Below are 23,847 nucleotides of genomic sequence, written 5' to 3' on the forward strand. Positions count from 1 at the left end.
CACTTCAATTACCTTTCCACAAACTGTCCACATTAATCTAAAAATTACACTAGATTTTTACAGCTGGTGCAATGCAATTCAGCATTTTTGAGGTTGAAGCCTACCAGACAGCCCAGCTGTCTAGTTTGCTAACGAAATCTTGGGGCCATTCCGAAAGCTTCACTGGGAATGCCTTCCGCCCATTGCTACAATTCGCTTTATGTTTTTTTAACTTACATTTTCTTGCTTTCTATTGGCTAGCTTGATTTGTTTTAGGCTGCCCAGCTCAAGTTCGTCCCTCCCATAGAGCATAGCCTATTTACTGTATCCTTCCACGGTTCGGTTTCTGTCAACAGGCCTTTAAATCTTGTTCTTATCTTGTTACATTTACTGGGCATTTAAAGACGGATATCAAATGTCAGGTTCAGTCATTCGAGGGAGCTCAGTGTTTACTTTTCTTGCTCGGACTTCAAAGTGAGAGGATTTATGTTACAATGCTGCTGGGTAATAATGTGAGAAGAGAGGCTGGGGTCGGTTTCTTTCGGGGAAGACAGACAGCAGCTTGTCTGAAGTGGGGTGCAGCCATTTCACAACTTCTGTGCTAATTACAGCATGAGAGCTGGCCTGTGTGACCAATAAATGTATTTGCCTTGACAACAAGTGTCATTTTCTTGCAGTTCAGCTCCTGTTGCGGCTTCTACGTTGCTTCATTTTCGTGAGAGTCCCTTCATATTTGCAAAATGGAAGAAGCAGAGGTGTGTATTGTAAGAAGAAAGTAAACAAGAGGGGGGATTTGGAAATGCCTGGCGATTCTGTGTCATTGATGTCGATGCGTCAGTACAAAGGCATTGTGTTTGCCTCAAGGGAAGGCAAGCGGGTGCGTGTCATTCATATGATGGAATTCATGCTCCGCATTCTCCTGTGTCAATCATTTGGTCAGGCAGTCTCAGCCCAGCCTTCTACTTGGCTACACTTGACCCCACCATGTTTCAAGGCGGCAGCTGTGTGTGCTGGAAGCACCAAGCAAAATTGGTTGAGCATGCTGGCCAACTCGGGGTTAAGTCGAGCGAGTTTTGTGTTTTCGTTTTAAAGTAGAAGAGCAGAATGAATGGTATGTTCTTAGAGGTTTGCGTCCAGCAGGATGATGGGTTCTTTAGGCTGGGGTCATGTGTGCTTCCCAACCCCTGACCAATCAGGGGTGAACTGACTATAAAAGTCATGCTAACCCCACAGCAGCCTCTGTTCGCCCCATGCAACAATTATCCCAGTTATACAACAACCTCTTATCACCACTTTGGCATGCTCCCAAGTAATTTTACACTTGCTTCCTTCCATTGTGCAAGTTCCTAAAATGGATCCCGCTAACCCTCCTCCTTCTGGTAATAAACATAAAAAGACACCTAGTGTGAGTAGTGCCAAATACAAGATTTTCTGAAATAAAGATGCTCGTTGTCCAACTGTTAGTTCTCCTCGTTGGCAACAACATGTGCACATTACACATTCTTTTGCATGTAACGTATTTCAGTGACACACAGGGTGACACATGTATTCTTTTTGAGAGGTATTGTAAGGGACCTAGCTACCAGCTAAGCTGTGAAATGTGCTTTTAAAAGAGAGTAAACAAATACTGCACTCCATACAGCCTGCAAAATACCTATAGTTTGGAAGCATTTTTGTAATTTTAATTTTTATCTTAAACATTTTTTGCACATTTTGTATCTATACTGTGTGTAATGCAAATTTAAAATAATGGCCTACATGTTAACAGTGCTTTCTGTCACAGACTGGGGCCTTGTAGCACTAAATATACACAAGTCACTATTCTCCACTGCACCACCCAGGATTTGGTGCGGTGCATTAACTAATAGAGGTTTCATAATGTACAATAGTGCATTTCCCACTGATTCACTATGAATTTTTATTTAAGTTGTGTGTTATTTGATATTTAGATACCGGAAGGTGAAAGACAGATGGGAGGAGGGAAGTTAGGCTGTATGTATTGCTGTATTATAGTCTAAATGCTTGTAAGGTCCCAAAGGCGAGACCTATTGGCTATGCCAATGCTTGTTTCGATTTGTCTGCCATTTTCCTTCAACAGGGTTCTTCAACCATCCGTGTGTGACATGGATGATGCATGTAGGAGCGTATAAGTGAATAACAGGAGTGTGTGGAGTATGTGTGGTGGTTCATCAGGCTACACCATTATGGATGCAGCCAAATCCAGTGGTACCCAAGATGGATGGAGATTAGGAAAGTATTGACAGATTATCTGATTGGGGGGCCCGTGCATATCTCGATAGTAGGCCAGACTGGTAAGTGAGGAGATAGTGGGGCCTTTGAAGTCAAGAAACGTCCCTATGCCGTGTTCTCTGGAAGGACGATCCCCCTAATGATCAACAAGTAGCTGAGTGGGTCGGCCCACATATATTTAGTACACTTGTTTTGGGTCTCTCCTAAGAGGAGACTCCCAGCTCCATCCACCCACTTCCATGTTGACACTTTTTGACAAAAACCATGGCTGATGCAGTTCACCTCGAAATCACAATATTGCAGATCTTCCCAACACCAGTCACAGAACTAGATGTCTGATATATACAAAGTCTGTCTGTAACTTGGATATAAGGATCGAACAGTAATCTCCAGTTATTGGGCCAATATTTCCTGACCAGAAGCATGGGGCTCCACCCAAGTAGAGGCCAAAAGGAGGCTTAGAGAGCCAAGGCTGGGGTAGCAACCGCCAACTCCACTTGGTAGATTTAGGACCAATAACCTGGGGAACCTCTGCTAAGGTAAGCCACATGGAACCTGCTCAAGGACAGGGTGGACCAACTGCTTAGGAAATGTTCTGGATGTGCTCTTCCATGAGAAGACACTGCTACGAAAGTGAGAGCCTGAGAAGGAGCTCGGAGACACAACTTGAAGATGCCACTCAGATATTGGGAGAGACCCGCATCGCTGTACCACAGGTGAGCCTCGGAGTCCCAAACGTATCCCCAGCAGAGCTAACCACCCAATCACAAAGATTGTAAGGTGCTGGGAGGAAGAGAACCAGGCAGAGCAAACTCTGATGAAGTCATCTTTAGCATCGCAAAGTATTTAAACACTGGAAGAAGGCGAATGCAATTGTCTTAATCAGCATCACAAGAAAAGACTTAAACGCCCCTTGAAGAGATTGCCCCTTTAGAAGGGCATCACTGCTGGGCACCGGGGTGGGAACAGAGCTTATTTGGGTAGTGAATAATTGAACGGGCCAAGGAAGAGCTCAAGACGCAAGGCCACTAAGGCTGCAATGCAGGCTCCTCTTCACTTGTGCTGTTGTTTCTGATCCAGTGGCAGACATGAGAGAACACTTTAGTTGGGCCAGGGCTGTAACACCAGCCTCTCTGCTCGCGGGTGTATCAGAAACACTTTACTGGGGCAGTGTCTCACGCAGACAGCGGAAAGTACGCCTAGCCACAATGCAAAGCATATAGGCTTTGGGCCAGACAGAAAGGTACCATGTACACATGGTGAGGGAACAGACTACACAAACTTCCTCAGAACGTGCCAATGGAACATCTTAAGATTTACCTCTGCTAGTACAATATGTACATGAATGTACCAAGCACTGTGGTTTTCAAACTTTCTATACCACATATTCCTTCATATTAAAAGGTAATTTGATAATTGCCCACCCCCTTCACGACAATGACATTTTTTCAAAAGTAAAATAATAAGTACTGTGTGGAAGATCAAAATATTGTAGTGTGGCTAGAGGGCACCTGTTCCAATAAATCTACATAAGAACTACTACTCAGGGGGCTTTTCTATTCAGTGTAAGCAATAGTGGAAAAATAATACAAGCAAGGCCACGTACTTCAACTGAAATTATGTTTTCCAATTGAGTTAGCAGTCCAAAAAACTGTTCTTTCTAGCTTTCTTTCAATACAGTAAAATAATCATGTTAAATAAAGCATGCATCAAAAGTAATGGGCTCTAGAGAATGTAAAAGACCTTAGTGATGGAAGGAATAGATCATCCAGTTAATTCCCCTCTCATTTCCTCACAATAACATGAGTAATATTTAGAACATAGCACTGATGAGCACTGATCCCGTTCACAGACACATTTTGCCAAGCACATTGGCAAAATTCCTACTTTTTAGGTCTCGCCTACGCAGCGCGCATGCGTTGCGTAGGAGGGCCTTTAGCAGTCGCTCAGCTCATTTTCAAGCACACACTCGTGCTTGTGGCGGCATCCACCTTGTGGCGAGCCCCTGCTCGCTTCCGCAAGCACGAGTGCAGTGTTTGAAACTGAGCAGACTGCGCACGCACCACTCCCAGGCTTGTTTAGGTTGAGCCTTGTTTTTCCCCCTGCTCCCTGTATACCCCGCTCCGCCCTCATTCCCCCCAACCCTCCCTCCTCCCAGCGCTCGTTAAGTATGCAGAATCGGTACTGCATCTTTTTAATTTACTTTCCTTCCTGCCAGCAGCAGCTTTACATGTCCAAGCCTCCAGACGTCCATGTTGGATGCAGGGGAGAGGACATGCCGCTGCCGTGTGTCACTCTTCCACTCTGTCAATATTGTGTGGTCATGGAAGGCCCCCTCGCAGCGGCGTTATTACTCATTTTCGCTATTATTTCACGAGACCCCTGAAACGCACTATTCTCGCAGACTGATTCACATCAAGGTCGCCAAGTCATCTGGAATAGCTTTGTCACGCCGCTTGCATGTATTTAACGGCCTGCTGCGTTCTGGGAGTTGTAGTTCACAAAAGTGTACCCCTATTTGGGCTGGATTTCCAGACTACGAGGCCTTTCAAAAGGGAAAACAATGTACTGTAGTAAGGTGGCCCTGAAGACATGGTGCCATTTGGCAACCTCAATGTGCTTGTGTGAAAAAGAAGTTAGATTGTGATTACAGATGTCAGACTGATTCTCAGTACGAAGATATGTGCATTTCACGGAGGCAGATGGCAAGACTGATGAACGCTCTGCCCGGTGGCGGGGTTTTTCGCAGATGATCAGGTGCTCTCATGCAATGGAAGTTGTTTGGGGGTTAGCACATACATTGTGCTGAACACACACAAAGTGGTAACTTGGTACTGTCTGTATATTCACAAGCATTGACTGAGTGGACAATCTGCAGTCGTAGGTTTTTAACACCGACTAACATATGCCAAGGAAGCTTTGAAAGTTTTAGTTTCCCAATTCTCCTGTCATTGCTGAACATTCCTAAACATGAGTCAACCCACTCAAATGATAAGCACGGGCCAACGACATTGACTCATATTTTTTAAACGGACCCTTTCCCGTTAAATGCCGTCTGGAGGAGGAGCTGCTTTTTCTACTGTGAAATAGAGGTGCAACTTAACAAAAAAAAATACATAAGGCCTCTGGAACCATGGAACCTGAGAGAACCAAATTAGGTGGCAAGAAAAGGCAAATTATGTTCCATAATGTGGCACATTTTGTGATGGTATTACTGCATTATTTTGTAACTCTATCTGGGCAAAGCACCTACTTCATTAGTAACAGTTTAACATTCAAATACAGCACTAGGCAATTGAAAGGCAACCAGTTGCCTTTTGTGCAGGGCCTTCCACTGCATGGCAAGTCTTCTCACTGCATTTTTAGTAACTTTTGATCCGTTTGAACTAAAAACAATTTATTGGTAAAATCTGCAAATTACCTAGCAGATGATAGACTATGGCAAATGCAACAAATCCATAATTATGTGGAAAGTGTTGCAGCTTCAGAATTACATAATTCCAGTGGCCCTGATAATATCAGATAAACTGAGAGAAAGAAGGTTGAGTTGATGATGCTATGATTAAGACTCGTTGAGGTTGTTTAACTATACAAGTCTCTCTATCCTCTTTCTCACACTCCAGATTTGAGCAGAGCAGAGCTGAGAAAACAAAGGGCTGAGCTCAACCGTATAAAATGGACCATAAAAAAAGTTGCGCAAAACAAGGCATGGGCAAAATTACTGTACGACACTAAAAGCAGCAATAGTGCCCGCTTCTGGCAATCAATGAACAGGATCTTGCGTCCACAACATAAAGACCTAGGATCGCACATCGTGGATGAGTCATGGATCAACTACCTCTACAGCCACTTTAATGACCATCTGGAACACACAGGAGTACAAAGAGGTAACAACATAGAGGCAGACTCCACTACGCCAACGCTGGGATCTCTGATCAAGAGAGAGCAAGGCCAAACTAAAAACTACTTGGAGCTATCAGCCGCTCAGCAAATAGCTGTAATAAAAAAGCAGATTTGTAAGGGCAGGAAAGAAGGCGCGCCAGGACCCAATGGCATCCCGCCAGCCCTATTTAAGGAAAAAAAACACAGAATAGGCAACCATTCTGCAACCGATATTCTCGGAAGTCAAACTCCTAAATAGAATGCCAGAATCTTGGAGAGGGTTGACGATCGTCCCTATATACAAAAAAGGCAACAAAATGGACCCCAACAACTATCGCCTAGTAGCCCTCCTTGATAACGAGGCAAAATACTTTGCGGGAACTATACTAGAAGAGATTGTGCAATGGGCGGAAGCAAACCAGATTATTCCACTGAACCAGACCGGTTTCCAGAAAAACACAGGAACATCAACCAACATTCTGGCTATCTCCCTAATCATAGATGCTGCAAAAACTAAAAAACTTCCGCTGCACCTGTGCTACATCGACTTCAGTGCAGCATTTGACAACATCGAGAGAGGCAGACTTTGGGGGAAATTGGCGCAATGGGGCATACCACAGCCGACGCTCAACATCCTGAAGCTCCTCCACTCTGACACTTGGGTGCAAGTGAAGCTAGGAGGCGGCACACACTTGTCATCTAAGGTTTGTACCACCAAAAGCCTCAAGCAAGGGTGTGTGCTTGCCCCAATATTGTTTAATCTGTACATGGCTGACCTACCAAGTCTACTCAAAACATGCAACTCCCATTCCCCGAGGCTGGGAGGAAAATCTCTGAGTAATCTTCTGTACGCGGATGACGTCGTACTACTCAGCCACACCTATATCGGCCTCCAGCAGCTCCTGATCCAAATGCATAGCTACGCAACGGAAAACAATCTAAAAATAAACTTGAGTAAGACCCGAACCATGTCAATCAACACCAAGAACAAACATCAGAAGCCATGGGCCCTAGGTGGCCAAAAAATAGAGCCAGCGTCTGAGTACAAATATCTTGGAGTCATCTTCGACAGAGATGGCACATTTGCACAGCATAAACAAGAAACAAAAAGGAGAGGGATCTGCATCGCCGTCTCATTGAAAAACTTAGCCAACCATCTGACGGGGCCAATTTTGACTCCTTACTTGAAGGTTATTCAGGCTAAACTACTCCCTTCCATCTGCTATGGCAGTGAGGCACTACGAGGAAGAGACTCTAAGAACCTGGACACAACCCAAACAAAAGCCTACAGAATAATGTTTTCGCTCCCGCACTACACTTCGCCTGCCCAAATAAGGCTGGAGTTTGGTTTGCTAAAACAAGACCTTGCCAGACAGGGAGCCTACATCATCTGCTGCCACAAACTCCGCTCGGCCACGGCTAACACCCTAAATTCGCTGCTATGGCAAGACATCCAAAGCAGGGACGAATCTCAAGCAAGATCTTACTTGAAGGCAGCCCTGGGGGTCACCAATCAATCTGCGACTTGGGATATGCAACTTGGGCATAACACGTTTAAAAAACTGGTTTGGAAAAACGTAAAATCTCTTTCCTTATTAGAGGACAAGGCCGCATTCACAAAAAGAAACCACGCATGGATGACCTTAAACTCACACAAAACCCTGACACCACAATCATACTTCAGTCAGGGCTATCCCAAGGCCATAAAACTGCGGTTTTTGAAACTCAGATTAGGGGTCTTGCCGAGTAGAGGGCATCTTCCACCATGGCTCAGGAGCAAAGGCCAAGAAGCCTGTCTGCTCTGTAACCAAGAAAAGGGCGATATTCTCCACCTGACTTGCCTCTGTGAAGAGCTCCGGCTAGCCCGCCAACACCTCCTAAAGGACCAGTTCAAGCAGTTAGGGACTAGCACTAGAAGGCAAGCAGTGCTTGCCTGCATGAACCCTGCAAACACGAAACTGAACTGCAGATATGTTAAGTTCCTTGCGATGACCGAGCATAGACTGTTAAACTCACTAAAACCGGCGATCAACTACACAGACAACAAGTAGGAGGTCATTAGGACGCCAAGGATCATGCTGCCCTGCATCAGGGAAAAAAATACTGCTGGACAATTACTTTGGGTTTTTTACTGCACGCTTTTAAAAATGATGATTATAATGAACAAACTTTTATGTTATTTTAAATTTTTGTAAAATGTTTGCACTGGTTTTAATTAACTATGCATAATAAACTTACTTACTTACTCACTCCAGATTTGTCTTCTTGCGATCATGCGTTTCAGGAGAGAGTGGAGGCCCTGACAGAGGGTCTCAGTTAAGGACCATTTTCACTGCTCTCTAGTTTCCAAAGGCTTCCACCCCACTCCTTCCTTACTCTCCTTCACTGGAAACCCAAGGTGTCATCAGCATAATCTGTCAACCCATACAAGACCTCTGGACAGGCCCCACCAGTGGCTGCATAGCAGTGTTAAAAAAAGACGAACCATGGGCAGAACCTTGCGGAAGAACGTAGACCTATGCCTCCGATACTAAATTTGAATGGAAACCCTCGAGTTTCCCCTGCATGTTAAATACAGCGAAGAGTTAACCCAACATAAAGAAAAAGGTCTTAACCCCTCCGACTCTGACATATAGATCACAGACTCGCTTCATTATTACTCAGTGTGGTAACCAAGCCAGAAGGCAGTGGAGCATTGTACACTGTGAAAGGCAAAGCTAGTCGAGGAGGGATTTGGAGGGCTACCTGGATTCTGGTTGTGGTAGTTACTGCATCGTGGGTGGTGGTGTTCTTTAAAGAGATGTCTCCAGCTCTTTTGTAAATTGGAGCAGAGTTGGGTCATACCTACTGGATCAGGGGATGTCATTATAGATCCATGGTGGTTAAATGGAGAAGGCTTGTCGCCTTGTTTGTTTCTTTCTTGCCCTTTTGATGGTAACCTGGCAGCAGGTATGTAAAGAGTTCCAGAGATTGAAAACTTGTCAGCTACGTGAGCACTGATGCCGGTTGTGGTGATGGCCAGTGGTGTGGAAGGCAGACTAAAAGTCCGCAAAATCAGGATTTATGGCAATTCCCGGCGCATCGCTCACATAAACACTATCTCATCATGTGGGGAGGGACTCTGGGTTAAATAGTGACCTGGAGCCTGAATAGTGAAAATATACCTGTAGCTTGTAAATAACAAGCAGATCCATTTTACTTGTGTGAGGGCCAGAACCATGCTACAATTTCATAATAACCTCTGACTGTTTAAATAAATTCTATTTAAATACACTGTGTGTAAATTTACCTGTGGCCGTCTGGTGAGAATCCTCTCTCTACTCAAAGTAAGACAATACATGAGATGTAGTCCCAAAGCATGCAGCTTAGAGGGTTAGTTACTTCCTATTTTTTTTATCTCATGGAGGTTTGCCTCTGATGAAGCAGTGCTATTTTGTCACCGCATCACTGGTGGAAATGCTGCTATGTCAGTTTCTTTTTGTATTTAGTTGATGCGATGTGGGTTGGGTGTATTTTTCACTGAACGAGGGAAGTTTTTGAATTTCAAAGCGGTGGTTGGGAGAGGGTATAATTAAGGTTTGTAAGGGTGATAAGTGCTCTTATGTATTTTTTAAAGTTTTGGTTCTCGAGCGATCGGTTTCAATTGTGGTTTCTAACTTTCAGTGACCCCTGATGAAGAACTTATTTGGTTCGAAATGCATTGGGTTTTACACAAGTGTTTGCAAAGTAATTTTGGAAGACTGCACGTGCCAATGTACAAGCATGGATGGGCAACAGAAGGCATATGAAAATGCATGAATAAAAAGATTCTGGTCTAATACTCGCTATCTCCGGAGTGATTCTATAAATCACGAATTGGTTTACATCGGATTACATGGTTTACTTTGGAAAAACAATAGTTTACTTGGAGCACTTCTTCTCTGTGTAGCAGTGCAGCAGCTGGGGGCCTAAATGAGGCACCCTTCAACAGTATCAGTAGGTATGTCAGCAGGACAGTAGTGCGTCAGAATAATTATTGGCTGTAAGAAGGCACCGCTCTCCCTCTACAGACGCCATTGACGTGTGTGTTAAGTGTTTATTTATGTGTTGTTTTTTAAAACATAAATGCAACTAAAGCATTGGCATAGCGAATAGGTCTCGCCTTTGGGACCTTATAAGTATTTAGTTATGCAGCACAATATCCTTGGTGCAACATCAACTGTTGCACGGCTAAACACTAATAAGGTCCCAAAGGCGAGACCCATTGGCTATGCCAATGCTTGTTTCAGATGTCTCTGCAAAGTGGCTGAAAAAGGTTCCTTCCTTCTTTGCCATGATCTGTGCTCCTTGGACACCCATTCATTGCCACGTAAGGGGGCACAACCCACAATTTGAAGACCAATGCCTTAACAATACCTTATGCAGAGGAAAACTTTACTATACATAGAAGTATACCTCAGCTATAGAAATCTCTGAAACAACATTCCCTGAGTGAGAAAATTCCTTCAGCCACAAAAGTCTGTCCAGAGAGTATCTGCCCTTCGTGAGTTCCAGGGAGACGCAGAGGGACCTCTGCAAGTCCTGATGAAGGAGGGCTCATTCATTGGGAAGAATGTCAGAAGACAAAATCAGCTGCTAATGATGGAAGCCAGACTCAAAAGTTAGCAAGAAGCATTGTCAAAGCCCATCGGTCTCAACATTTGGCTTTGCCAATACAGACCTACTGGCTTTGCCAATACTTTTTACCAATGCTGAACAGCATTGGGAAAAAAGTGTGATGCATACCTGTATATCTGTGATGACACATGAGCACATAGGTGTCACAACACCATGGACCGCAGCGTGATCACATATCATCACGAATGTGCATGCATATGTCATGCACGGCTTCAATTTCTTCTTAACAGTTCCAAGATGGCAGATGGCAATCTTGGAATAGTAAATAAAATATGTGGGAAAGCCATGAAAAAGAAAGGAGCAGCCCGGTAAATAATTGTAACTGCTGGGTTCTTCCAAAACGTTTTTTTTTGCGGTGGGGAGGAGGGAGGTTTATAATCAATAAATTAAATAAAAAAAACACCAAAAAAAGACAAGATGAAGTAGTGGAAATGCTGTGTTATGTTATGTTATGTTAATGGGAGACTTATATAGCGCACGGCTACTCCAAGGAGTGTCCCGGCGCTTTCTGACCCATTACTGAGAGAAGGGAAAAGACAACAGAAACATAACAGAATTACTGATTAAAAAGCCAAGTTTTCAAGGCCTTTCTAAAGGCAAACAGGTTGTGAATGCGGCGGAGATCAACAGGAAGGGAGTTCCATAGTTTGGGGGCGAGATATTTAAAAGAACGTCCACCTATTCTGACTTTCCTAATGGGAGGCACCATTGCCAGGCCAAGATTTTCCGACCGGAGAGATCTGGTGGGTTTGTAGAAAGAAAGCCGTTTCTGAATGTAGGAGGCCCCCACCGAATGAAGTGCCTTATGGGCCAGTGTAAGAGCTTTGAATGTGATTCGCTTCTTGATAGGAAGCCAGTGAAGGGAGGAAAGCAACTCAGATGATCTGGCATGCCGGGGTAGGCCGAAGATAGCTCTTGCCGCAGAATTATGTACAACCTGGAGTTTATGCAAGAGATAATCCGGCAAACCCAGGTAGAGGACATTTGAATAGTCAAGCCTAGAACAGAATCAGAGCTTGTACTTTCAGATTCCTGTGGGCTAAAGGGAGCAAAGGAAGAAATTTACGCATCATTTTAAGCAGACCAAAACAGGTACCCGTGAGACCTGTGATCTGTGTTTTCAGAGCCAGGGTGTTATCGATTTTGACCCCAAGGTTTTTAGCGACCAAAGAGGAAGAGGAAGGGGGGGGACATGCAAACCGGCCACCATTCCTGCCAGGGCGGTACTGCCTGACAGCCGAAGAAGAGCACCTCGGATTTATCAGGGTTGCACTTGAGGCTGCTCCTCTGAAACCAGTTGAAGACAGCCCCAAGGCAACCACGGATGCTATCCCCGTCAAACTCCATGCCCTTCTTGCAGGTGAAGAGGAGCTGGGTGTCGTCAGCGTATGATATGATCTGGGCACCCATCGACTCCGCCAGTACCGCCAATGGAGTCATGAAGATGTTAAAAAGGGTCGGGCTCAGCACCGACCCTTGTGGGACTCCGACATTCATAGGCGGCACCTCGGCGGAGTACGGGGGGGCCCAGACCACTTGTCGACGACCCGCTAGGTAAGATCTCAGCCAGCTCAACACCGTCCCTCTGAGACCGATCTCGTGAAGTCTTCTCAAGAGGGCCTCGTGCGGGACGGTGTCGAAGGCCGCCGACAGATCCAACATCACCAGCATTACTCGTCCGCCTGAGTCGAGAACTTCCTTAATGGCTTCATTAACTTCCAAAAGAGCGGTCTCAGTGCTCAAGTTGGATCGGAAGCCAGATTGGGTAGAGTGGAGTAACCCATGATCTTCAAGGAAGGAAGAAAGCACAGAGTGGACGTGCTTCTCGATGATCTTAGCCAAGCTGGGCAGGAGAGAAATGGGCCTATAGTTAGCATGTATCTCAGGGTCAAGGCTGGGTTTTTAAGAAGGGGAACGACCATTGCCTTCTTCCAGGCTGGCGGAACAATGCCGCTGGACAAAGATAGGTTCAAAACAGGAAAAATTAAGGAGTTCAGAATCTTGGCAGTCCTGGCTAAAAAGCTCGCCGGGCACGGATCGAGAGGAGAGCCAGATTTAATCCTGAGTAAAAGATCCAGAGAATTAGATTCCAATAAAGGAGGAAACTCCAATAGAATGGGGCAGGAATCAGGAGGTAGAGTCAGAGTGGAGTCATGCAATGAAACACTTGGGGCAGCTGGTGGAAAGGATTCTTGAATCAGTTTGATTTTCGTATTGAAGAAAATGGCCAGCTCCTTTACCCAAGATTCGGAGAACTTATGCTGGACTATGCTGGATTTGGGAGAGATAAACTCCTTAACAATGATAAAGATTTCTTTACTGGAATTTGACGCAGACTCAATTCTATTTGCAAAATAGTTCTTTTTGGCCTCAAGAATGTCAGAGTGGTAAGATTTAATAGATAGTTTATAGGCAGACTTGGCTTCTTGGTCATATTGCTTCCGCCAGAGTCTTTCGGCTAACTTACAGTTACGCCGTGCCAGAGCAAGTGACTTAGAGAACCAAGGAGCCGAACTGCGCTTGACAGATGAAGAGGGGGTAGAAAGAGGAGCAAGATCATCAAGCCTTTCAACTAACCATTCCTGGAAAGTTTCAAGGTCCCTCTCCAGATGGCCGGATAGGATACAGGGATAATCGTGAAGCGCTTGAGCAAAATTCTCAAGGGTAATTTTATGCAAAGGTCGTCTGGGGTGCCTAAGGTGGTCTGGGTTAATATGAGATGTTTTACTTCTGCCCTGAATTAAAAAACTAATCAAAGAATGGTCGGACCAGAGAACAGGGGTGGGATGGGACATAATAAGGGGAAAGGTGGAGAACACTTGGTCAAGCGTGTGACCCTTATCATGAGTCGCACTTGAGATGTAAGGAATTAGACCAAGAGGAACAGTGATGTCCTTGATTTTGACCGCTTCACTGTCCAACTCAACGTCCATATGGATATTAAAGTCCCCTAACATTATGCAGTTTTCCACCTTCAAGCAAAGAGCAGTAATAGCAGATTGAAGGTCGTCAAAGAAGGAACCCCGCAGACCCGGAGTTCTGTAGACCAGAAGCCCAGAAAAAGATTGATGCGGGGAGAGTGCAATGGAAAAGGCGAGGGATTCGCAGCCAGAAATAGGCAGAGATGGAATAATTGTGCATGCAAAAGATCTAAGGACTGCAAGTGCAACACCACCACCTTTACCCACTGTCCTATCCTGTCTATAAACAATATACTCTGGCGGAAAGGCTGCTGCAATGTCAGGATTAGACGACTCACAGAGCCATGTTTCTGTGAGCAAGAGACAGAGTGGGTTCTCAGAGGTAAGTAGCTCAAAGATGTCCAAAGCGTGCCTATGTAATGAACGGGTGTTAAGCAATAAGCACTTAAACTGTTTGGGAGGGAGCGGACGGGAACCCTCAGAGGCCCGGTATATGTTGGGATACCATCCACAACCTGGACAGCAGCATTTACCTTTGAATCGGCCGGGAAAGACATACCGACAGGTAGCGGTATTAAGGTTACATGAGAGTAGATCCGCTGCAGAGTAGGTAAGCCTATGGCCAGAGCCTGCCGCCGCGCCGTCCGCTGCCGTGTCGCGGACGGGCGCAGACGGGCAGGACTCTGGCACGACTCCGGCGCAGATCCGGCGCGCCCGCTGATCGCGTCCGCGGAGTCATCCCTGCCCGTTTTTATAGTGCAATCAATGGCGTCCCCAACCCAGCCCGACCCAAGATGGCCACCAAAACCAGCGCCCGGTGCTCTCAGCCGAGAGCAGGACCGGAACAGCAAGGACGGGTGAGAGTAGACTTCTGGGTGCTGCTGGGCGCTGGGGGGGTCTCAAAACACCTCAAGATCAGGTATGGAGCAAAAAATAGGTACCAATACAAACGCTAGTAAAAACGAGATAAAAGCGATTAAAAGCACAGTGATAGACAGGAGACCTCCCGGCTTCCGCCTAAAGAGGGAAAAAGGTGCGTGCAGTGTCAGAATAGCCGATTACCTGCACCTGGCGCCTTTTATAGTGCAATCAATGGCGTCCCCAACCCAGCCCGACCCAAGATGGCCGCCAAAACCAGCGCCCGGTGCTCTCAGCCGAGAGCAGGACTGGAACAGCAAGGACGGGTGAGAGTAGACTTCTGGGTGCTGCTGGGCGGTCTCAACACACCTCAAGATCAGGTATGGAGCAAAAAATAGGTACCAATACAAACGCTAGTAAAAACGAGTTAAAAGCGATTAAAAGCACAGTGATAGACAGGAGACCTCCCGGCTTCCGCCTCAAGAGGGAAAAAGGTGCGTGCAGTGTCAGAATGTGGAGGAAGCAACAGGGAGAGCGCAGCACCCGGGAAAGGAGAGAAAGTAAAACATGCACTTTGATGAATTGCTAAAAGAAAAAAGGGGAAAAAGTAGGAGGTACCTGAATACAAGCAGTGGAAGGACACAAATTCTCAAATACAACTATACTAAAGGAGAAAAGCTCTAGAAACAGGACAAACAACAATTAGGAAAGAAAGCCATGAAATAAGAAGCAGGGAAATGAGACAGACGAGAAAACCATCCCATCCAAAGCAAGTGACACCATTAGAGCCTGCGATATATGCATATATATTTTTAAATATTAGACAAGATAGGTCTTCAATAACATCCTGCTAAAGCGGTCTGCAGGCGAGCCCGAAAAGCAGTGAAACACCCACATAACCACCTCTGCAACAGCCTGAACCGTGCTAAAACTCAAGCAGGACTGATGTTGCTAGTTTTGCATGTCACTAGTTTAAAAGAGCATAGGCTAAAACAGTCAATACAGCATACACAAGTATGTGGTTTATAAACAGGGGTTTACAAGTGCAGCAGTCCAGCAAACATCAGCTTATCAATGTTCTATGGTGAACTATTTTGATTCACAATTCATTTAAAGTCTTATCACTGGACAGACCGCAGAAGACTCCACCCCAGTACTGGACTCCACCGGGCACGCCAGTGACTTGTGCACAGTCACTTCCTCCGGTGCTGCTGCTGGGTGGAAAATAAAAAGTCAGTGTTGGAATCACATTAGCTACTTCTACAGGAACCAGGTGGACAAGCTCGCAGAGAGGATGGGTGGACTGTTGATCCACCCCGCTGTGACAGAATGCTCATGTTGTAGGTGTAAAGTAAGAGGGCATTTGTAACAGCTCTATTCTGGAAGAAGAGATCCCCAGAAGCGTTTGGCCATCCTGGAGCGGCCATCACCGGCTACGCCTTGTATGCAGGCAGGTTTAAGAACAGTTGGGAGGAGGGGGGAGGAGGGAGGGGAGAGAAGAAGTAAATAAATATACAGTTGAAGCAGATTAGGACCGTGTTCTTTAACAGACAAGAAGTCCTTGCTTATTGCTAAGGTGTTGGCGGCCTCTGCATTGCCCGTCAGGCGGGAGAATTGAAGGCCATTAGGGGTACGCTTACCTCACTAGAAGCTCAAATAAAAGGGCTTGAAGAGCAATTCTATTCCACAAACGAGCCTGCCACTATGCTGAGGAGGCAGAACATGAAGTTAAGTTCTTGGGGAAATAAGCTGAGGCGCGACAGTATGGGGAGGGTGACAGACTGGGGCACACGTTGGCTGGTTTAAATCAGACCCCCTAGATCCACTGCGTATATCCTTGAATTGCTCACCGCACAAGGTACTGGTGTCAGGGGCCAGGCAGAAATTTTAGATGCATTTTCCCGGTTTTCTTCTCACCTTTATACTGAAACCCAGGAGGCATGCCCCGAGGGAATACAACCCTTTCTTGACTCATTAGCACTCGTCTGGTTCAATCAAAATCATAGAGACTATATGGACTTCCCATTCACTGTGGAAGATGTCGCCCAGGTCATAAAAGGTTTACCACTAAATAAGGCCCCTGGGCCTGATGGCCTGACCACCTCCTTCTATAAAACATACGTGGAGGAGTTAGCGCTTCGACTGTTGGCACTATATGAGGAGGCTCAAACCGATGGTGTATTACCTCCGTCCATGAGGGAAGCGATAATTATTACCCTACTGAAACCCGGAAAGCCAGAAACAGAGATGGATTCCTATCGGCCATCATCGATGATAAATGTGGATGTTAAAATCCTTGCCTTTGGAGGCCTGGCCGGTATCTTTATTAACTGGGCTAAGTCGGTGATATTTCCACTGACAGATGGCACACCTCAGAGGACATCTGAGTTCCCTTTGAAGTGGGAGGCCGAGGCAGTCAAATATTTGGGTGTATGGATCAGTTGTGCCACGCAGGAGGTATGGAATCTAAATTATGGGCAGGCTGTCACGTGGTTGGAGATGAAGGTTAAACTATGGTCTAGGCTCCCGCTATCCCTGGCAGGGAAAATTGCATTGGCTAAGATGGTCATCTTACCGAAGTTTTTGTATCTATTCGTTAACATCCAGATCACCCTTACACAGCACTTTTTTAAAACCCTGAGGTCGCAGCTGGTCTTCCTGGTGTGGGCGGGTGGACAGGCCAGAATCTCCTGGGATTTATTGACGCTCCCGTTGAGGCAGGAAGGATTGGGTGCGCCGGATATGCAACTCTATGCCCTTTGCGCTCAGGCCCAATTCCTGCACTATTGGGTTCACCATACGCCCTTCCAACCCCATGTGGCAGTTGAGACTGACACGGTGGCACCCGTCCCGCTCAGGGTGGCGCTTTATCAGCTGTCACAACACCCCCGCAGTGACAGACACCTCCGAGACGCTGCATTGGGCAAAGGAAGAGTTGCACAAGAGAGCAGATATCCCGATTTTGAATGCCCCTTCCATCTCACTGGCGCAGAATCCCATGCTACCTTGCATTCAGGATGGTATTGGCAAGACACTGGTACAGAAGATGAAACTTCACACTTTCGCGGACCTCTATACAGGAGACACATTTAGACACCCCCCCCCCCCCCCAGACGAAGCTGAGGGGCAGGTGGTACCATTTGCCGAGCTATTCTTATATCATAAGTTGCGCACAGCATGTTGTGCCCTCTGTGAGGGTTTCCCGATGGCCCCACCGTCTTTGTCCGCATTAGAGAACCTGTTGCGATTCCCATCTCCCCGTAAACTTATTACACGTCTTTACACGCACATGCAAAACACTGCCCCACTGGTGAAACCTAGAGCCCTCCAGTGGTGGAATGACGAGTCTCCTATTCCGTTGACTGAGGCTCAATGGGACTTTTGCTGTGGGCAGCTTACTGAACCTTCCCCTAACTACAGACTTCGTTTGATTCATTTCAAATATCTACACAGATTCTGTAGGACGCATGTTGGTCTGTATCGTATGGGGCTTAGGGACGATGACAGTTGCTGGCGCTGCGGGTTCACTCCAGCCTCTTTTCTCCATATGGCGTGGGATTGTCCAGAGCTTGTCACATTCTGGTTCACAATTTTTAAGTCAGTGAACAAAATTATTGGAACGTCACTTGCCCCATCCCCTACGTTGGGATTATTGGGCAATGTCAAAGACACTCCAGCTAAGTTGCGCAAATTACATGCACTTCTCCTTCTGTTTGTTAAACGTCAGGTTGCATTACATTGGGGAAGGAGGAAGGCAACTTCAGCCAAAGGGTAGATTAGAGATGGGAACTCATGCCCCCTACTTCAAGACCACGTGACATTTGGGAACAATTTGTAGTTTGGGCTCGGGAGCAGCACAGACCAACTGAGGAAGCACAGACAAGCGAAACTCTGATTGGTGATTCGATTTGATTTGATAATGGTTTTAACCTGCTTTTGCCCTGCTGCCTTTATTTAACCCCAAGGATTGACATGCTTGGTCAAATATGCCTAACGAGTTTTAAACCCTACATGTGATACTTTACAATGTTTATTCTTATTAGATAATGGAAAAATGGTTGTAAAAAGCTATGCTCCTTTTGGGTGTGTGTATGTGGAACGCGGGTAAGAAATGTTCTGTAATGTAAGAACTGTGATGATTTCACATACTGACATATATTGCTAACATGCTGGACTGTTGTGTTGTATGGTTTGACTTTTTTCAAAACGTCAAAAACAAATAAAAAATAAATAAAAAAATAAATAAAAAAAGGTGTTGGCGGCCTCTGAAGCAAGTCCACATGAGGTAAGTCCCATTACAAGCAGAGAAAAATCCATCTCCCTAGCCATAAAAGGAGCGGTCTACAGACAGCTCGGTGTAGTCAGAGTGGTTGCCTCCCTTTCCTTGCCTGCCCTGACCTTCTCACCCCTTCCCAAAAGAAATCATTGTAATGCCAAGTATCATTTTTAGATTGGAAATTGCATGCACTTGAATGACGCATGGCAACTCTTATGTGGTGGTCTTCCACGGTTCCAGCAGGTCGGCGTGTGGTTAGAGATATGCAACAGCTAAATACTATGGCCAAAGTTATGCCCCTGAAGCCTACTTCAGTTAAAAAACAGGGGAGGTATGGAGGGAGGTTGCAGGGTCACCCTTATGTAAGTGAGCAGGTCACTGGGGTAAGGTCTGTTACAGCACAGACCCTATGTGGCAATTTCAGGTAATTCTCTTAAACGTTATTTATTCCATGGACAGCAGCTATTGAACGTATGAGATGCCATGTTAAGTAACCAACAAAATATTAAAACATAAAAACGTCTGACTAATCCAAAGTGGCTTTTTTGAAAAATCAGGGTTTCGATAAGGAAACATTTCCAGATGGCCTCTGTAAGAAGGAATTTAGGGCATGCCAGTAACCAGTTTTCCAAAATATGATTATCTACAGTACCACACAAAGTACGATCATTAGTTACATTTTAAATATGGAGGTAATTAAAAAAGTTAATACGACCTTCAAGAGCTAGGTATTTTGTATGGGCGAGACAACAAAGGTTAAAATGATCGCTCTTGTCTCACGCCAGTTTCAGAGAAAGTCTAGCATCCTTGGCACTTCCCATGCACTTTTAAGATTTGAAAACTGCAGTTCTGGCATTTAAAAAATGCAGCTAACTGATATGTTATGCATGGGTATAAAGGGGCATTGCTTTGAAGTTCTCCCACTGAAATTGCAGAACAAATATTGTACAAGGATAAAGATGGATTATCTGCAGAAGTGGTGTCCAACATAAGTTCAAGAAGACCTGATACAGCCACATTTTCAAGACATCTACTACCACAAAAAACAATTTTGCCTGGAAGTTCAGTCTAAACTGTTCTAATTTATGCATGTCTAAGCCTGATTTTCATGTGTTTGGTCTCTGAAGTAGCACAGAGAGCAAAAAATGAAAGACTGGAATATCCGGTTAAGTTCTCACCAGTGACTGAAAATAATGTAATCACTCCTTCCACCACTTTGTTTTCCATTGAGGTCGACACGGTTGTGTTTCGATTTAGATGCCCGTACATAGGTTCCCCTGAATCATGTCCTTATATAGGCACAATTCGCATTGCCCTTATTTCGGCATAGAATCCCAGTCCTTATTTAAGCATTAGCCATGCTATCCAAATACAGGCATGGTCACCTACATCCGTCCATCCCACGTCACAAGGAGTTCTTAGAAACCAGACCCTTAAGCCATTGGGACTTTCCCTAGCTAGGATTATAGATTTCTCCAACAACTCTTCTATTATGCATGAACTACTATTCCTTAAGGGTTCAATCCATGACGTCTTCCTCTGCCCGACTTTACGTCAATGCTAGCATTCCTAAGCACCTGCCAGGTATAAATATACCTTCCCTTACCATGGCAAACCACGGCATGGCTCGGCACAACTTGACGGCACGGTTCGCCACGGCAAGTTTGGAAGAGACCATATCCCGGCCTGACGCACTGACCACACGCTGTCATCCCTGCTCGCAGAGAATCCAGCTTCCAGTGTTCAGACTCCCTTCACGGGGTGTTAGAGTTTGAGACCTGGAAAGAGATTCCCACCTCTCTCATTCTAAAGGTATGGAGCAGACTAGAACCTAGAGGGACTCTTGGCAAACAAACTTAGTATATACCATACTATAGAAAACAGCACCTACTCTTACCTCGTACTACAATTAGGTTAGGTACACCGGGGTAGAACTATTTAGAAACACCAGACGAGTATTCACTTTTTAGCCTGAGTTATTTATGTATGTATATATGAATATATGTCATAGCTAAAAGACAATACTATTGCAGCATTATTTCTTCTTCTGCTTACGCTGTGCGTATTATCTCACATACTGTCTTGTGATTGTAACAGCTCATATCCCTTACACGAGAAACAAGACTGTTCAATAAATCCCTTTTATTAAAACGCCCATCTATCTATTTCTGTGTAATTCTGAAGAAACTAAGCATGCACGATTGACTGAGTGAAACTGTTATCTATTGTTTCCACGATTCTGAGACGCGTTCCGATTCTAAGGGAAACAAAGTTGTCATGTGTATGCGGTTGTCAGAAACTAATCCCTTCTTGTTTATTCGAGAAGTTTCTAGTGACCTCTGAGTTAGCTGGCGCACACAAGTAATTAAGTTTAATGTACTCGATAGGAGCATACTGACCTTAGTCCTATGCAAAATCTATAGTGTATATTATTCCAATGCGCAGAGTCTATAAGGGAAATAGGAACTACACTACATGGCGCCCAACATTTGGTAAGGCACTAATTTAACGCTAGATACTGAAGTAACTCAGTCGTGCTTTTCTCAGAGATATAATACTCCATAAGACGTCTGGAGTGGGTAGGGATAAAATCTGCCATAGCTGAGTAGGACAAGAATCCTATGTATTAGCGGTTTGGTTTGTTCAACGTTGAAGGATACAGTGTTCCAAAATATTGTGCACCTTATCTTTGTTTCCTTGAAAATTGTTCTTCATATTTCAAAAAACAATGTCCACTAACGGGGATGTTGTAGACGAGGCTGATCAAGTCGCAACAGGTTTTAATCTTACAGGGTTAAATGAAACCGATGTGGGTATTATACACATCCCACCAAATTTAAGGAGAGGCATCACTCTAAAACGTATAAAACATGGCCTAACACCAAGAGGTGGTAGAGCAGTTTTTGTGATAGAGGCACATTAATCTTTTCAGACAGAGGTATTCTATTCGTGGATTACATTCCCAGAATCAAATCCAGTAACAAAAGTGTTTCACTTCTTCAAAGAAGATGAACCACCAGAGGAATACATTCCCTTCGAGGATATTGAAATACCACTCAGATACCAGGAGCATCATCTCTGGTTTGAAGGCGCCCTAAAACATTCAGGGATGTGGAATTCCTATAGCCCGACGCCCAGGACATATTGTGTGGGGTCAAGGGCAACACGTTTTCAAATGTATTTTGTCCTTGGGACAAGTAGGCCCAACCCCCTACAGCACAAAACGCTTTGGCTGCCAGTTTACAGTACCACATCATGGCTCAAAGAAGGGCATTGTCTACAGTTAAGGCAATACATGTGTTCATGTGTTAACACTGTTCAAACTTGTATTTATGGTTCATTAATGCAAAGCCTTTATTATTAGGTTGAGCACTAAAAGTAAATGTAAGCTCAGCATGCACTACTGATGGCGGTTCCAGTACAAATGTGTACACACGTTTTCCAAGTTTAGTAATATGAGGCTATCCCAGAATGCTCTCCGATTTTATGCAAATATTTGCAGAAGCTTGAAAGCAACAGTGATGATTCTCTGCTTTCAAAATAAAATGTTCCCCAAAAAATGCAAGTAGGAAAAAAACATTTTGTTAAACTACTGTAAGATTTTAGGTATCATATCTTTGTAGCATCATTTAGTAACATGTTGATGTATGCTTGTATTTCCCAAAAATATTCATAATGAAAAATCAGTGTAACCTGTTAAAATAAGATTGTGGGAAACAAAAATAAACAAGCATTGGCAAAGCCAGTACGTCTGAAATTGGTGGTCAGGCTTTTGGTTTTGTCAATGCGGGACTTGTTTAGGCATGGTTTTTGTAAACACAACATAATTCAAGTCAACAGGCTTGACCTTATCGGTGTGGGAGCTGCAGGGCCCTCACCATTCTAACAAGCATTGGCAAAAGCAAAAATAGTTTTGGGTCTCAAAAAGCACACATTGCGACAGCAGTTCCAGGCACTGAACAAAACTACTTTGTGTGCCAATATGCTCCTTGTAAAACAGCAGAATACTGTCACTCACAGTGAATCCAGCTGATAGACGGAGAGAAAGAGAGAGACATAATTTTATTAAACACAAAAGGTCATGGTTAACGCCAGGCCTAATTAGAGGCCCAATTATTAAATAAAGTCTCAAAAATGCATCCATGGTATATATCCTTTCATTAAGTGCATATATACAGTTTCCGTGAATTCACAAGAATTTACAGAAGTATGCCAAGAAATAGTACTCCTAGAAAATATTTGTTAACTGCATTTTAGCATGAGCAAATGTGCAGATGTAGATTTGCTCATGTGAAAATCTGAATGTTTTAAGTTCACGTTTCCTCCAACAACTTTTTTCCCTACCCCCGAAGAAGTTTTACATCTGCCACAGTCAGGAGTACATTTCCAACCTTTTTTAGTATGGGAAAAGATTAGAAAAGAGTTGGTGAAAACCCTTAAAACATGCAAGTTAGTAGGTTTGCACAGACTCAAAAGGGCATTCCAACCCTTGAACTAATGCTTACCACTACCTTCAGCCCCAGTATGTAGACCTGCAGAAACAAAGCAACATAAGGGAATTGCTAGTATCCAAACCCTACTATCATACGAGCCCTGGCATAATTAGAGAGGCTTTATCAGAACTCTTACATAATGAGATTTCTGCCATAATTTGTCGCCGAATTAAATGGCACAAAAGGGAAAAGTGAATTTTGTTACAGGACAAGTACATTTATGCAGCAACCTGCCCCATGGACAAGTAGATATTTTATTAAATGCCACACCCCTGAACATTACAATCACATAACCAGGCTCGGTCCACTAGGTAGACCAGGAGCAACATGGCCGATTTTAGCCGACTACATACCTCGTCCTGACATTGAATCAATGTCAGATAAGGAATTACTTACTCAAATACAAGAATTGATAGAATTACACAGATAAAACACAACTGTCTGAAGGTCCTGAGAAGAACTCAATTAAACACAATCCTATATCTTCTAAAAAGAATTGGGAAAACAACAAACAACATTCAAAAGAGAAACT

The 23,847-nt window shown here is 44.6% G+C and overlaps 1 protein-coding gene across 1 annotated transcript in view; it reads right to left on the reverse strand.

Moving 5' to 3' along the window:
• GFUS (GDP-L-fucose synthase) overlaps positions 1-23,847 on the reverse strand; it is a 102,672-nt gene that overhangs the window by 55,335 nt on the left and 23,490 nt on the right. The window lies entirely within an intron of this gene.

Source organism: Triturus cristatus, chromosome 5_1 (genome assembly GCF_964204655.1).
Source record: "Triturus cristatus chromosome 5_1, aTriCri1.1, whole genome shotgun sequence".
Lineage (NCBI taxonomy): Eukaryota > Metazoa > Chordata > Amphibia > Caudata > Salamandridae > Triturus > Triturus cristatus.